At 37.9% G+C, this 17,265-nt stretch overlaps 1 protein-coding gene and 1 non-coding gene across 2 annotated transcripts in view; both read left to right on the forward strand.

Moving 5' to 3' along the window:
• The window catches only part of LOC131678247 (tubulin monoglutamylase TTLL4-like), an 84,785-nt gene that overhangs the window by 14,079 nt on the left and 53,441 nt on the right, over positions 1–17,265 (forward strand). The gene's annotated exons all lie outside the window — the stretch shown is intronic.
• On the forward strand, positions 16,676–16,774 carry Trnay-gua (transfer RNA tyrosine (anticodon GUA)). Its single transcript has 2 exons — positions 16,676–16,712; positions 16,739–16,774. It is a non-coding gene; the product is annotated as a tRNA-Tyr (tRNA).

Consider the following 17,265-nt stretch of genomic DNA (forward strand, 5'->3'; position numbering starts at 1 on the left):
TCCTAACCTTGTTATCTGTCTTAAGATAAAATGCATACTAGAAAAAATAGGATAGGTAAGCCAAAATTAACTAAACATCAAAATCATTCGAACTAACTGTTTCGAGTCATGATTGAATGTATTGACAGTTTCAGTTTTGTTTCGTTTATGACCGCTACTCCACCGTCTCCATGCTCGCATATCTTTCTCGATTACACATAGTAAACGAGTGTAAGGTCTGTCGCGGAACCGACGATCCCTTTCCGTTTCTCTTCTTAAATATTTGAGTGTTGAGTAATATCAACTGTCTGGTTTTAAGGTTCCGCTGCTTCTATCACACTCCAGCAAAATTATGCGAGGCAGTAGATAATCTGAACGCGGTCGTCTCTAATCTACCAAACCATATTGAGTAACATTTTTTCTTCGATTTAATTTTTTTTTTCAATTTTTTGACCATTAAAAGGTTAATATTTTGATTTTAACAAATTTAGAACTACCCTACCCACTATTAAAAGGAATAGAAGTCTTGCAAAGTGTGAAATATTATCGTAAGAACAAAACTATATTTTCTATATCATCCACCGTGAACGTAATTTAAGCATACTGCCAAGCATCAATTCTTAAAAACCTAAATTTGTAGCATAGCTTCAGCAGTTATTTTTCGTTAACATAACTTTGAGATAAATTTCGAGGACTAACCTTTTCTTCTAACGCATAAAAACTCTAGCTTCTATTATTAAAAAGTTATAATTGTTCATAATTTCAAAAAAATTTCAATTCAATTTTTTTGAATCAATGGTGAAATTAAAAAAAAAATGCTCGATTGTGGCGTTTTCAGCATTTTGACGTTCTGCTTGGTTACTGAGATATAGCGAGAAACGTGCTGAGAAAAAAATAATTATTTACTTCAAATCGTCGCTGTTGTGCTATCTTATGACAAACGCCATTTTGGAGTAAACTGAGTTAGATATGCCACATCACCTGTCTTAAAAATTATCTTCAAAGTGACGTTTTCAGAATTTTGACATTCTACTTGGTTACTGAGATATAGCGAAAAATGACCTGAGAAAAATTCATTTTTTTGCTTCAAATCACTGTGTCGTAAGATTGGTGGTCAATTCTACATAAAAATCAATGGGTGCCTATCATACAAGCAGTCTATATAACAATAGCCTATACCTACTGTGCGATTTAGTGATGAGTGACGGTGCCCAGCAAAAAGCAACCCAGATGCGGCCGAACTGTGTTGCTGTTGATTTTTCGAAATGCCCCGTAAGACCAGCCATTCGGGAAGTGGAACAGTTATTAAAAGTGCAGATGAAACTCAATCTGGCTGAAGTGAAAACCCTACAAATGCATCATATCAAACATTGCGTGCTGATTTCGTTCAATAACATTAACCAAGCTGAGTCATTCGCCTCGCGAAACAACATGCAGCACACCGCCGAATGCGGCAATGTTAAATATAGCATTCCCGTATACATCGAGAACGGCGCTGTAGAAGTTCGTGTCCATGATTTGGCTACGCGTACCCCTGACGGCGCGATTAAAAAATGCTTGCAAAAATACGGAGAAGTAGACTCCGTTACACATGAGACTTGGAGGAATTTTTTCCCGGGCATCCCTAACGGTGTTCGTGTGGTGAGAATGCGTTTGACCAAGCCAATTCCCTCATACATAACCGTCACAGCGTTAGGAAGTGACGTTGTTCTCATTCATCAAACATCACTAGTCACGTACCCAGGGCAAATTCCTACGTGCCAGTTCTGCACGAAGAAGCTGCACCTCGGAAAACCTTGCGTAGAAACTTAAGGAATACTTAACCAATCCAACTGAAATCAGCCCAGAACCATCTTACGCTAAACCACTAACAGCTGCAAAACCAACATCTTCGGATCAAGCACCAACAATCAGCAACAACAACAACGAAACGAATGCCGAAAAATACGAACATACAATGACGACCGATAAGAGTAAGACACAAACTGGAACATATGACCGCGAGCAGCAGGAAAGTAGTACGGATGAGGACATTGACATGAACGACAACGCAAAAGAAGACAAACGGATCGAACCTCAAATGGCAGTGGACAACACTGGCAATATTTCGCCCCCTAGAAAAAGGATCTCAACACGCAGCAGAAAGCTGCGTATGAACGCGACAAAAAACTTAACATAGTTGTCTTTTTTTTATATTTATTGTAAAAAACGAACAATCGGCCTCGTTGAGCTACCGCATTTGGGCCTAAATAAATTTAATAATTATAAAAAAAAAAAAGGTTGGCTCAAGTTATCATCACGTATAAAATGTTTTAATGTGTAAAACTATCTGAGGACCACAATGGCATGATCACTTTCAAAACAAAAATACACGAATTGTGAGAAAAAAGCAGCTTATGTTTTAAACTGGAAATATAAGATATTTGGCAGCACTGTAATCAAAAATAACTATTTTTCTAGATCCCCTGATTCATTCCCTTCAAAATGCATCTTACCGATTTTTATAGACCAAAAGAAGCAAAAGATATGAATAAAAGTTAATAATTAATGATTTTTTTCTATGGAAAATTTTCCATGCACAATTATGATACGCCATACAAATTTTGTCATCAATACACACCTATGACACGTGTAAGTGCGACTTTTGTTTACATTTATAGTAAAAACTCGCAACATAGTCAACGGGTCTTCGTAATATTTGAGAGATTAATACAGAATAGATAGAAGCATCAATTGTCTTCTTTGAATTTTTTATACCATTTATAAGTTTCAAGAAATTCAATCTCAAACTTTAAAAATCGTTTTTCTCGAAATGTGCTAAATGACGCTTGTCATGAGATAGCACAACAGCGACGAAATGGCTGTGTCTGGGGATTGGCTCAAGTTACCTTGATGCATAAGATGGTTTTATGTGTAAAACTATCCGAGAAACACAATAACACAATCATACTCAAAAAAAATACACGAATTGTGAGAAAAATGCAGTTTAAGTTTTAAACTGGAAATATAGTTTACAGTTTCAGTTTTAAACTGGAAATATATCATATATGACAACACTGCAAATTTCAAAATATGCAAAAATGTTTATTATGAAGTTTATTATTATGTTGGTCTATTAAGAGAAACTTCTCAACTAGCAAAAAATAGCTTATTTGGTTTTTGAGGTCGCTGATTACGATTCTGATAACAGAATTTGAAAATTCAAAATGGCGGCTGAACATGTTTTTTTTCGAAATTCACGAATTTTGTTGCAATGAGCATTTTTTGGGGTCGCTGATTACGATTCTAATGTCGGAATCATAATCAGCGAAAACCTCCTTGTAAAATGTTTATTTATTTATTTATCTATTTATTTATAGTTAATAGCAACAGACACAGTGGGGTCCTAATGATAATTTCTTAATCTATTTAAAAAGTCAGATTGTAATCTGTTACGTGGAATGTGAAAGTCGAACTCGAATGACACTCTGTTGAAAGTCCGCTACAAACCAATGATGGCACCGTTAACTCCATAGTTAGTCCGGCGAAGAGGTAATCTGAGGAATATATTATTGCGAAGAGAACGAGGACGAACGTTCATATTTATTACACTAAGAAGTTCGGGACAGTCGATTCGATCGTGCAAAATATCCGAAATCGTCATAGTACGGGATAGGTCCCGCCGCTCTTGCAATGTGTCTAGTCCAATAAGCAAACCACGACTTTCGTAACTTGGCAGCTGGTGAGGGTTGTGCCAAGGCAATCGACGAAGGACAAACCTAACAAATCTGCGCTATACTGTCTCAATTCGATGGACACCGTTGAGATAATGAGGATTCCACGCAAATGAACAGTATTCCAGTGTTGAACGAACGAGTGAGCAGTAAAGAGATTTTAAGCACTAGATATCTGAAAAGTGCTTAGATAGTCTCATAATGAACCCCAAGCAACGTGATGCCTTTGCGACAATATAGCTGATATGTTGCTTAAACGTCAGTTGTTCATCGAGAAAAACTCCAAGATCTTTGACACAATTCGCTCTGTCAATCGTGGATTCTGCTAGACAGTATTTGAAACGACTTGGCGTTTTTTCCTGGAGAGCATAATGACGTGCATTTCTTGAGATTTAGGGTCATTCGGTTGATTTCGCACCATTCCGCAAAGGTTACCAGTTGGCGTTGAAGGAAAGCTGCATCATCAGTATTCCGGATTCTGTGGTATAACTTGAGGTCGTCAGCGAAAGACAACCGTGGTTCTTCTAAACAAAAGTTGACGTCGTTGAAATACAGAAGAAAAATCAGTGGACCGAGATGGCTGCCTTGTGGAATGCCAGATGAAGCGAAGAACTCTTCGGATACACAATCACCTATCTTGACTGGCAGACGACGATTACTATGATACGATTGCATCCAGCGGAGAATGTTAGTACCAAAGCCAAGCCTATCCAACTTTGCCACTGCAATAGCGTGATTATTCTTGTCAAATGCAGCCGAAAGGTCCGTGTAAATAACGTCAGTTTGAAGGCCGTCAGACATGGCATCTGTCACATATGCTGTGAACGACAGAAGATTCGTAGATGTTGAACGTTTCGGCATAAATCCATACTGAGTCTCGGAGATATACTGTTTGCAGTGGCTGAAGATGGGTTCCAGCACAGTCATATCAAACAGCTTAGGAACTGCGCTTAGCGTTGTAATACCGCGGTAGTTGTCTTCTTTTTTATCGCCATTTCTGTGAACTGGAAACATAACGGAGGATTTCTAGAGTTTAGGAAATACTCCGGCTGTTAGCGACAATTGAAACAGATGACAAAGCACAGTCGCTTTATTGGATCCGCCATTTTGAATTTTACATTTTCGACCTCAGATTCAGAATGAGCGACCCCGAAAACCTATATAAAGCTAAAAATAACAGTAATAATAATGGAAAAAAAATCGCGTCGCAAAGGGTTAAAATGCATCTCTGATTGTATATAGACCAAACAAAGCCAAAGATATGAATAAAAACGCTTTTAATCCACCTAACAGTGTGATGAGACATTTCTTATAACTCTTATCACTCTCTTGGATATTATATCGTTTGAGAACATTTAGAACTTGATGCTTCGCGATGTTTTTGATAACACATACTACATGGGAAAGTGGCAGGACTCAGAGAATCGCTCAAATCAGCATAGGACAACATCAGTGCTAGAAATCTCAAATTAAATCAATGGGAAGCGAAAAAATGGCCCATAAAATAGGCATAGCTACGAATTATTGTTAATGCTCTGTTAATAAAATATCTAAATTGTGGTGGGAAAACTGAATTTTCCTAAAGGGGTTATATGTAGTACTGAGCCAAAAAAATCGCATTTTTTTAATCGATTTGAAGTTTATACTTTACTTAAATTACCAACGCGACTGAGAACTAAGAAATCAACGCTTTTTCTTGAAAAGGGCGATACTAGCAGTGACACCATTCAAAGAAAATCAACAGTGAATATTTCCAAATTTTTATTTCCTATTTAAGAACTATTGTGTTTTTTATATCCTAGATTGCATGATTCAGTGATCGAAACCCAAAACTTCATAAAGTATTTGAAATTATTAAATTAAAATTTGTTTTTGCTATTGAAATTTACAAAATGATAGTATCGCCCCTTTGGCGATTGTTTACTTTTTCGGTCCCACCTATCAGCATTGAAGTATCGTTCTTACGTTTTTTTACAATAACTACCGTTCTACACCACCGATTTCGTCCGTGTTTTTTCAATAGCGATCATTGTTACTATTTACAGCTGGTATCAGCTTGATAATCCTAAAAAAATACGAAAATAACAGTTTAGCTTCTAAACTGCTAGCAAAAAAAGTATCGCCCTGTTTGTTTGCATGGAGCGTGGAGGGCGAAACTTTAAATAAACAAACAAAAATACTGTTTCGCTCGTTGTATTTTTTTCTGTAGTTTAAGAAAGCAATATCGTAGAATCAAAATTTTTAGGTTAATTGGTTGCGTTTCAAAGCCCTCATTCGCATGTATGAAAAAAGCCTTATGTTTACATTTGTAAGTATCGCCATTTTCACAAAAAGGGTTGAAATGAAATCGCAGGTCCGGATAACACACTATCTCTGAAATGCATGCGTGCATAGTTCCAAATTTTACTTCGACATCGACTTTTTCTAAAGGTGACTTCCCAGTAGTATCCTTGATTTGAATTATTATCGCTAATCCTAATGCCAAAGAACAAATAAAAACCTCTCGAAAACGAACCGTTTGGGAAAATCATCATCATTACTGGAATTTTCATTTTCACGAAACTTTTCGATAACCTTCCGTCACTTGCATTAATGCACTGTGTGCACAGTGCACTGAAAATCTAGCGAAATCGTCTTAGGGCACCAGCGGGTCTAATTCAGAGCTATCTGCGCGGCGAGTAAAGTAAAGAATACTAAAAATTAATTTCTATTCCATAGTTTTCAGTTCAGTAATTCGAGAGATCGTGCTCACCGCTAGCCATGAAAAATAGACTACGTTGTGAAGCGATGATTACTATTTATTAAAAAATCACGGTTAAATAAAAAAAATTATACTATTAAAAAATTTCAAATAGTTTATAATTTTCACAAACTTATTAGGAAAAATTGTTTAATAAGCTTTCGTAATATTGTGTAGGAAAAGGTGAAAATTGCAGTATTTTCTCTATCTGCAACATATAAACCCTTAAGTATACCAATTAATTGGTATACGAATTGGAATAGGTTCGCCAAATTTTGGAAGAAGTCTATAAAAAACCCCTTGAAAATTACCTAAAAATTGTTGTAGTTCGATACAATAAAACCTGTTTTAATCCACCTAGCGGTGCAATTGTGCCTTTCTCATTTCTCTAAACTATGGCACGGAGGCTTTTTATGTTCAACATAATTGTGGAAATGTCCATTACATTCTTAGTACACTTTGCACTTATACACAATGGCATGCCAGACACGAACTTGATGAGCTACGTGTCGACGGTGAAACACTTGAAACAAAAAAATATCATACTCCATTAGCCTAATCAGCATTAGATCAATGTTATCTGCTTGCTAACTCATTTTGTCATGCGGGGATGGGTATGTGAGGAGGGCGAAAGTCCCATGAACGAACGACTCCCCAGCTTAAATTGGTATGCTTTGTAATATAGTGGTGGTTTAAAGATGATGATGTTGAAAGGGAGGGGTATGAGGTGGTGGTCTGAGGGGTGATTTAAGGAGATTTTTAAAGAAGGGGTGTGAACAGTAGAGGGGGGGTGTAACCCCTCTCCGTAAACCATCAACTACGCCCCTGTTAAAATCTAGAAACCTTATGCCGGGATTAGGTTGACGTTTTTCAGAGTGATTGCATAACCTTTCTATATAAGAAAGGCAAAAATGTGCAAAATCCAAAAAAGTGAATCTTCGTCAAATTTTTTTCGTGTTTGCATCAAATCTCGACATTTTATGCACCTTGAATACATTTAGCATCAAAAATAAAAATTCTATTTTTAATTTTTCCTATAGTTTTTATGAGAAATTTCTGTGTGGCCGCACTCTGAAACCCGTAATTCCGGAACCAGAATTCCGATCGATTCAAAATTCAATAGCAGCCGATGGGAAGGTTGCACCTTTCATTTGAGACTAAGTTTGGGCAAATCGATCCAGCCATCTCTGAGAAAAATGAGTGACATTATTTGACACATACGCACATACATACACACACATACACACACATACACACATACACACACATACAGACTTTTTCCGATCTCGACGAACTGAGTCGAATGGGATATGACACTTGGCCCTCCGGGCCGGGATTAGGTTGACGTTTTTCAGAGTGATTGCATAACCTTTCTATATGAGAAAGGCAAAAATCCCCAAAAATGAAATGTACCTATTAATGTGAAACACAGTGAATAATACATACAATAGAGACCCATTTTTATCAGTCTCATGGTGTATTTTAGGCTGACAAAATGGGGACATTGACTAAATCGGGCAATTTTTTTTCTTTATAATAAACTGAAGCTGTTAAGATATTCTTCCCGTCCCTTGATGTAGTCTGATAACTATTTCTGATTATGATGAACTTTTTATTTTTGCATATTTCCATCTTCATGATAAGGAAAACATGCTCAAGAAAGGATTTACTCGAATTCAGTCTTGTTCGTATGCTAGAGCCCATCAAACATATGTTCATATTTGGCTGATAAAATCAGGGTTTCAATGTATTATAATAGATATTCAGCATTCGAAGAAGTTTCTTGTGAACGAGTGTAGAACGACTTTGTTTCTACTTACTTGAAGTCGGCGGCGTACCCAGAAATTCGGTTTGGTGGGGGTTTGGTGAAAATCGATCATACTGTCCAAACGGCATAATTCCGAAACCGTAATTTTTGAAGTTTTAAAATTATGCAGAATTAATTTTTCAGAAAATAGTAGCAGAGTTCGTGTCTAGCGAATTTGTTGAGACTTTATTGTAGTCATGAATATTAACCTGAGAAAAATCACCATAAATACTTCTTGGACGATATACCGTCAAAATTATTTTATCAAATGATGCGCTGTTTAACGTTTGTAAAACTCATCGAAGATACTAAACCTCCGAAGTTGGCGGTTTCAAAATGATGCTATCTTGACCTTAAATTACTGATTTTAAACATTTGACCTATACATATAATTGGTCATACAACAAAAATCAAATGTTCATCAAAATCGATCAGAACCTGCTAGAATCGAATGGAAATCGTTATTTATCATAAATTTCTCTCTGCATTCGGAAAGTGTTATCCTCGTTATTAATCATATTACGTTTTCGTCTCAACTCGACGCATTCCCAAAAAAACCTGTCTTAATCCACCTAGTGGTGCAATTCTGCTTGTCTCTTTTTTCCGACAACGATTCCATGGCTGGTTATGTTCAATACAATGGTGGAAATGAATATTACATGTTCAGTACGATTTGCACATACATACAATGGATCGACAGCCACGATCTTGAGATACTATGTGATACTGAAACATCGCTTGAAACCAGCGGCGGATCATGGAGAAAGGTCCGGGAGGTCCAGATCCGGCCGAAAATTTTCAACTTGTTAAGAAATGTTAAACTAGTTTTAATTTTAAAGTAGCAACCCCTCACTGCATACTCCCTCCGGGCCGGTATGATTGACAATTTTTAGAGTGATTGCATAACCTTTCTATATGAGAAAGACAAAAATGTACCAAAGTCCAAAAAAAGTCAATTTTTGTCAAACATCTCAATGTTTCATGCATTTTAAAGTCATTTGGCATCAAAAATACAAATTTGATTTTGAAAATTTTTCATTTCAGTTTATATGGGAATTTGCTGTGTGATTGCACTCTTCAACTCGTAACTCCGGAACCGGAAGTCCAATCAATAAAAAATTCAATAGCAGCCGATGGGAAGGTTATTCATTTGAGACTAACTTTGTGCAAATCGGTCCAGCCATCTCTGAGAAACAGAGGTCACATTTTTTCCACATACACACATACATACACACACAGACATTTTCCGATCTCGACGAACTCAGTCGATTGGCATATGACACTCGGCCCTCCGGGTCGGAATTAGATTGACGAATTTTAGAGTGAATGAGAAAGGCAAGAACATTTTTAGCAAATTTTGAAAGTTATGCATTTTTTTGGTGAGCAGTTCTATGTTTCATAGACATTAAATCAATTTTAACTTCTCTTCCTATTTAATAAAGACCCTTATTACAGTACATCTCTACAAAAACGAGATCAATTTGAAAATAAATCTGAGGACTATGATTGATTGCAGAACTCTGTAATTTTCTATTGGAATGTTTTCAGGCAGGAATTTGATATTGATGCTATTAGACAACTGTGAAATCAAGATCAGTTACATATCAGGACCCCATTTCGACAATTTATCAAAAGTCCTCATGATGTTTACAACAACAGGTTATCAATCTACGGATCAGATAATTGTTATTGTAATATTGAATTAAATCAGTCTGCATCAATAAATTTTCAACTTCAATCCAATATTTTTTTTGGGTGTGGTGGGGAGGGGGCCCAGCGTTGTATGGTGTTAAACCCCAAAACCTTCTCTGGGCTACGCCGTTGCTTGAAGTTATTTATTTCGCTTTTCATTTTCCGATATGTTTCAGATCGATCCGATGGTCATTAGTTAGAAAAATTGCAGTCAGAAGGTTCGCACAAATGAACATTTTTGCACTGATAAGTTATCAAGTTCCTTCCAGACAACTTGGAAGTGTTCTGTGATTATTTCTAGCGGTTGTAGGTAGAAAAATGAAATACAAAATTCGTTTTATCGAAATAATGTTTGGCTTATTTAAATGGATTATTACTATATTCAACAATAAATAGGCGACAAAGAGTAATCCACAAACAACAAGCCATAACTTTTAAAGTATTCAAAATAGATATTTGAAGTCTTCAGTAAAATTATTCGCAAGAGTAAGAGCTACAAATTTGTAGAAGGCATCATTTCGATATAATCACTTCCAAGAAAATTTGATAAAATATCTCACTCATAGGGGGATTAATCAGCAAAAGCACAATACCAAAAGAAAGGGCATATTTCCTCCATTAAATTCTCCGAAGATACTATTGACCTAAAATAAGCCGTTTTAGCGTTAATAATAGATTACATGTTTTTGGTTATATTTCTGGCAATGGGAAATGATAAAAATCTTTCGTCCGCATTTAATTATAAATATCTCTTTTGATAATAGTCCGATTTCAACAATCTATAGCTTGTTCGAAAGGTATTCGTTTAAGCTGTCTAAAAATATATAAATTGTTAATCTATATTGTCAATTTCGGCAGATAACTGCAAAAAACGCCATTTTTACGCATTCAAACATTCATATCTTGGAAACTAAACATCAGAATCAAAAACAAATTAATAGCGTTCATACTGTTTTTTAGTTCTTTCATTTAAAATTGGTTTGGATAAAATCGGTTCAGCCATTGCTGAGAAACACGAATGAGAATTTGTCCGTTACATACACACACACACACAGACACACACACACACACACACACAGACATTGTCCCAAATCGTCGAGCTGAGTCGATTGGTATATAAGACTCGGCCCTCCGGGCCTCGGAAAAAATCTTGAAAGTTTGAGCGAATTCTATACATTTCTTTTATAAGAAATGTAAAATGTGTGAGTGCGACTTTTGTTTACATTAAGTAAAAACCCGCAGTATAGTCAACCGATCTTCGCAATATTTGAGAGATCAATACAGACTAGATAGACGCATCAATTGTTTTCTTTGTATTGTTTATACCATTTATAAGTTTCAAAATATTGAATCTCAAACTTTAAAAAATCGCTTTTCTCGAAATGTGCTAAATCGCGCTTATCATAAGATAGCATAACAACGATGTGGTGTCACGAAGCATTTTTTTTGAAAGTTGTGCTACTGGAGCTGTAAAATTGGGGTCTCGAAAGGGCTCCCCCTCGGAATCAATTGCAGACGAGACGGGTAAGACTGCCAAACACACTGATTGTGATATTCATTGTACGGTTCAGATATGTGTGGGCATAGAGACCTCACGATCGCATGTATCATCGCGAAGGGCTCGAGCATTTCTGCGTTAATCGTGTTCGATCGCGTGGGCGTTTATATGTCGTGTGTGCTAGCGTGTATGTAGCTTAGCATGTAGAAATTCGATAATCGTGAAACTGATACTTAATTTTTGATGTACTGCTCAGATACTAGAAGAGTGAGTTCTTCCATATCACTGGAGTTCCCGGTTATGTCGCCATGGAACGTGTTGTCTAGTGAATGGGCGTCATTTTTATTGGTCGAACTGGAGTTATGGATCTAACTCTAGGACTAGGACTTCCATAAGTAACCGATAAACGATTCATGATCGCGCCAATACGGGCATTTGTAGGTTCAATGTTGGGACCGCATTTGTAAATTTATGAGTACTAAACCGATCACCTACTTAAAAGGCTGTTTTCATATTAGCGAGATCGCGGGCGTAGGTGTGCATGGATGATCGCGCGTTTGTATGTTAACGTGTTTGTTGCTTGCGCTAACGTGTATGTAACTTCGCATGCATAAATTCAATGTCATAACCGTGTGGTCATTCGTATATTCGCGTGTGTTCTTGAATGATCGTGTGAATCTGATGCTTAATTTTCAGTGTACCGTTCAGGTACTAGAAGAGTGTTTCCCCTTATCACTAGAGTTCCCGGTCATATCGCCTTGGAACATGCTAACTGGTGAATATGAGCGTCATTTTTTGATTGGTCCAATTGAAGGCATGAGGCTAGGCTACTACGACCGAGGGTAGAGACTTCCGGACGTGATCGACTCATGATCGCTCGAGCGGCAGGTTAATGCTTGAGACCGCGGGCGTAAGTATGTGTAGATGGTTGCTACTGCATGTTCACGGTTTGTGCTATCGCGAAGGCCACGAGCGTTTGTACGTTTGGAACGGGAGAGATCATAGCACACACGAGTTATCGAGATGACTTACTGGGATTACCTCGAGCAGGTTTGGGCGACAAGCGAGCTTGATGACCGTAAAATATGCTTGTGTGCGTTGTACATTCCACCTAACCGAGCCCATGAAATCAAATATGTTGACGTACGCTGCAGCTCAGTTTTTACTATGTTCGAAGATGCTAAATCGGTTTACGAGTTCTCCCCAGCATTTCCTAAAAATCTTCCCGCAAAGGATGTCTTTACCCGGATTCTAATCACTCAGGGGCTTTGATGCTCCTTGACAGCTACAGTTCAGCCACATCACTACAAATTAATCATATTGCCAACAAGAATAATCGTTACCTTGATCTTTCTTTTCAGGTTTTCACTATACCAGTAGTGATGGCTAGTGAAATCAGTAGCACATAATCCTTTATCGATATCCACGATCGATCGCACCCTGGAGCACAACTTCAATGTTTCTCCAGTCCTCGTCTACTACGACTTCCCCAAACTTGACACAGCAGTGTTGATACGGCAGTTGATACATTTTCAACGTTTGGGGTTATGTTATTAACAGGCACGACCCCAATAAACTTCATCATCAACAAACCCGCCCTCCTTGGCGAAAGTGCACGAATCAACGGTTAAAGTCCATTGAGAGAACTGCTCTGCGGAGGTTTCCCGAGTATGTATCTCTTAGATCCCACTTAGAAACTATTCACCAGTCTCAACCATGCTTATAAACCAGCTAGTTAGGATTGTTTCTCTCGATGTCTCGATATCTGCAAAATATTCACCGTAGTCTTAAGTCGCCCACCCTAAACATTTCTGGAAATAGGTGAATTATCAGCGCATGGAACCTGGACTGCTGTCGTCTGACATTTAATAGCAGCATAGCAACCACTTCTCAAAATATGTGCAGACTTTTTTCGGAGAAATTCGCGAATGTGTTCACAAATGATGTTAAGGTTGATCAAATTGAACTCTCTATTAGTCAAGTTCCGCTCGTGAGCTAAAATCTGAGTGCTATCGATGTCAATAAAACGATGATTACCAGAGTTTGTTCTTGGCTTAAATCGTCTTTCATTTCGGAACCTAATGGTTTGCCTTCAGCACTATTGGATAGGCTTATCGACGTTTTAGTGACTCCACTTTTTCACAACTTTAGAACATCTATTGCCAGTGTCATTTTTCCATTCTGCTGGAAATCCGCGTATCTCTTATTTTTATTTTTATTTTCCATAAAAAGGAAAATAAGAGACGTTAATAATTATCGTGGAATTGGGTGCTATCTCGAAGTTATTCGATCTGGTGATAATGGATCCACTTCAGGCTCACTGTAACTACTAACCTGCTATGTCCAACATCCTACATAACAGAGAGTATGGAACATTGCGCTCAAACCGATGTTATTTACACAAACCTCTATGCCGCTTTTGATAAAGCGAACGATGATGTAACAATCGCTATAATGAAGAGATTTGGAATCAACGGTAGTTTATTGCATTTATTTCTATCCTATCTAACTGATCGGCATCCATATTTCTTTCTACGTCAAGTGTACGCCACCTTAGGGAAGTCACTTGGAACCGTTGATGTTGCTGCTTTACTTCAACGACGTCGCTCTAGTTCCGAAGACTCGACGCCTGTCCTTCGCAGACGATCTCAAGATGTTTCTCCTCCTTAGCTCTACTGAAAATTGTAGATTACTCTAACGACAGTTTGAAACCTTCGCTGATTGGTGTAGCATGAATCTCATGTGTGTAAATCCGAAGAAGTACGCGGTGATCTCATTGACACGAAAAAAAAGACACGGATTGTTTTAACTACCGTCTACTGTACACAGAAAATTAACGCATTAGTCATGTAAAGGATCAAGGTTGGATATTAGATTTGCAACTAACGTTCAAACAGCACGTCTCCTATACAGCTAGAAAAGCATCACGAATGCATCTTCAGGATTGCCAAAAATGTTCACGGATATTTTTTGTCTCTTTGTCGCGCTCAATCCTGAAGTATTGCTGTTAAGCTTGGAACCAAAACTATAATCTGGGGGATTGTGCTAACGTAAGACACTCACGACAATGCGACGCGTTATAGGACACAGCACTTTTTATTGTTACAAACAAAAAAAGGATTTCGGGATCGATGTTGCCCATCTACCGGACAACCTCCGAATAATTACTGAATGGCTGTCTGACTATATGAAGCGACAGCTTGAAAAATCCGTAGTATGTTACAGGGACGGCTATTTGTTGGAGGGCCGAGCGGGTACTGGTTTCTATTGTCGCCAAATGAGATTAGACCAATTCCATTCACTTGGTAGATACTGTACCATATTTGAAGCAGAAATCTTCCCGATTCTGTGTGGCGTACAATCGGTACTCTAACAGGGAATTGACGGTAAAAGAGTTTATTTTTGCTCTAACAGTCAAGCTACCCTAAAACTTAGTTCAGCAGATCCGAAATCAAAATTAGTAATCGCATGCCGAATTCATTTCGTCGAACTTAGCATTTTAAATGCTAAGTCTATCTTTTACGGGTTCCCGGTCATTCCGGTATTACTATAAATGAATGGGTGAACGAATTTGCTAGAGCGGACGCTGCGACTGACTCAGTTGGTCCTGATCCAGAACCAGTTCCAGCACTATCGATAAGTGGGATAAAGCACAAGAGCAAGCTCTTGGGCTAAATCCGAACATGCCAACCAGCTTGCATGGCGTAGCTTACAAACTTGCGTTTAAACAAAAACTTTTCTGTCGGATATCAGTCCGAAAATGTCAAAGAATTTATTGCATTTTTCCAAGCTTAATTGCATTATTCTAGTCAGGTAATTGACTGGTCATTGCAAACTCAAACTTCAGCGTGCTGAGCATTATTCGTGTGATCTGTGTGAATTCGATTACGGAACTTTACAACATTTGACCTGCAGTAATGCAGCTGCCAATACGGATTTCTCCATACTTGGATGATAATATAGAATTTATACACGCGAAGTTACCTACACGTTAACACACGCGACATACAAACGCACATGCGATCGAACACGTTAACGTACAAACGTTCGAGCCATTCACGATGATACACGCGATCGCGAAGTCTCTACGTCCACTCATATCTGAACCGTACAATGAATATCACTTTCAGAATCACGGCTCCCTGCAATCGGCCTTAAGCAGTGTTTTAGTGGACGATATTGCCTGTGTCGTCTGCGATTGTAGTGAGTGATTCTGGCTCCCCCTTTCCGAGAACCTAGCTCTGTAGCTCACGTAGGAGAACGCTAAAAAAAAGATTTAAAGATGACGGTTTCGGCTTTCAATCATTAAACATCTATTTTGTCTTATTTTTCAACGTTTCGTAGGGGACGTCCTTCATCTTCAGGATTTTTTATCGTATCGTAACGCAAAATAAATGATTTATTAATCCGAGGCCAAAAAGCTATCTTCAAATTTTCATTCTTTACTTTATACATTCTTTACTTTATAATTTATTTATATAGTTGGTCTATTTTGCAATGATCAAGGCGATAGCTTCAGGTGCCGATTTTCTGTTTATTGCAATTAAATTTTGTTATAAAATTCTTATAATCAAACAATTACATTTGAAGGTAAATTTTTTTCTTTGATTGCTGCAAGTGATCTCAATCTTTTTCTTTTTCGTTGTCTTGCAGGTTACTGTAGTGAATGTATTATTTGTGTTGACTTTCTCGTTAATTTATTATATCGACTCTTATGGTCTTGAATAACAGATCGCATTCAAAATGTGAACATTATCTTTTTGTTACCGATTTCGTGAGCTAAACAATTCGAAACGCGGAATACGAAAACACAAATAAGGCTATAGAGATAATCTGTTGAGGATTATTATACATTCATACTTGTAATTTTCATTTCTGAATAACTCTAAAGTATTACGAGTTACAAAATTTCCCTGTCTAAATTCACCTAGCGGTCATTAATTCTTTATTGATTTTGCTCAATATGGTCACTTTCGGTATACCGTAAATCCATGTGAGTTCCCAAGGTTGGAAAGCGAATAACAAAACACATCGCAACTGCATACATTGGTACCGGTTTCAATTTCTTCGGAATGATCACGTAAAGTAACTCGTGCAAACTTGACCTGATCACTCGCTTGAAACCATGCGTTGCGGTGGGATTGTTATTAATTTTGCCTTCACGCGGTTCACTTCCACAGTCTGAGCTGCATTATGAACCAGGCAGCCGGCTTTAGGACCGAGTTTGGATCGCTTGTTTTCCTGTGCCTTTGATAGCTCAGTTGGTAGAGCGGTGGACTGTAGACGGTCAATTTCTGGTATATGCAGTTATCCATAGGTCGCTGGTTCAAATCCGGCTCAAAGGATTATACTTTTTTTTGCTCGGTGCATCGAAAGGAATTGTTTTTATTTTTATTTGTTTGGCTATACAAATCGATCAAGATGCTGCGTCTAACTTATAAATAGAGACTCGATTCAGCCTCTTACCAAATGTAGTTCAATGGTTTATTTCTTGCTGGAATTCCATGCCATCGTCAAGCATCCTATTATTAGCTCCAGTCACGTTTTGTCCCATGATTCATTCACATTTGCACTAGCAGCCGCCATGGATACGCCAATAGACGAGAGTTCATGAACCAAACGCATAAAAGATCAATACAATCGCTATTGGTTGCGGCCTGCATCATATTTCCCTTTGACAACATCATACACGAAAAGTGCCGACCGCCCTCAACTCGACAATGAAAATAACTTCCACGCACCTCACACTTCTGCTGAAAACCCCTTACGGCTACCAGCCCACCCACGTGCTACTACAGCACCAGAGAGGAATCATTCGTTAATGACGTGACGCTTT

The sequence above is a fragment of the Topomyia yanbarensis genome, chromosome 2 (genome assembly GCF_030247195.1).
Source record: "Topomyia yanbarensis strain Yona2022 chromosome 2, ASM3024719v1, whole genome shotgun sequence".
Classification (NCBI taxonomy): domain Eukaryota; kingdom Metazoa; phylum Arthropoda; class Insecta; order Diptera; family Culicidae; genus Topomyia; species Topomyia yanbarensis.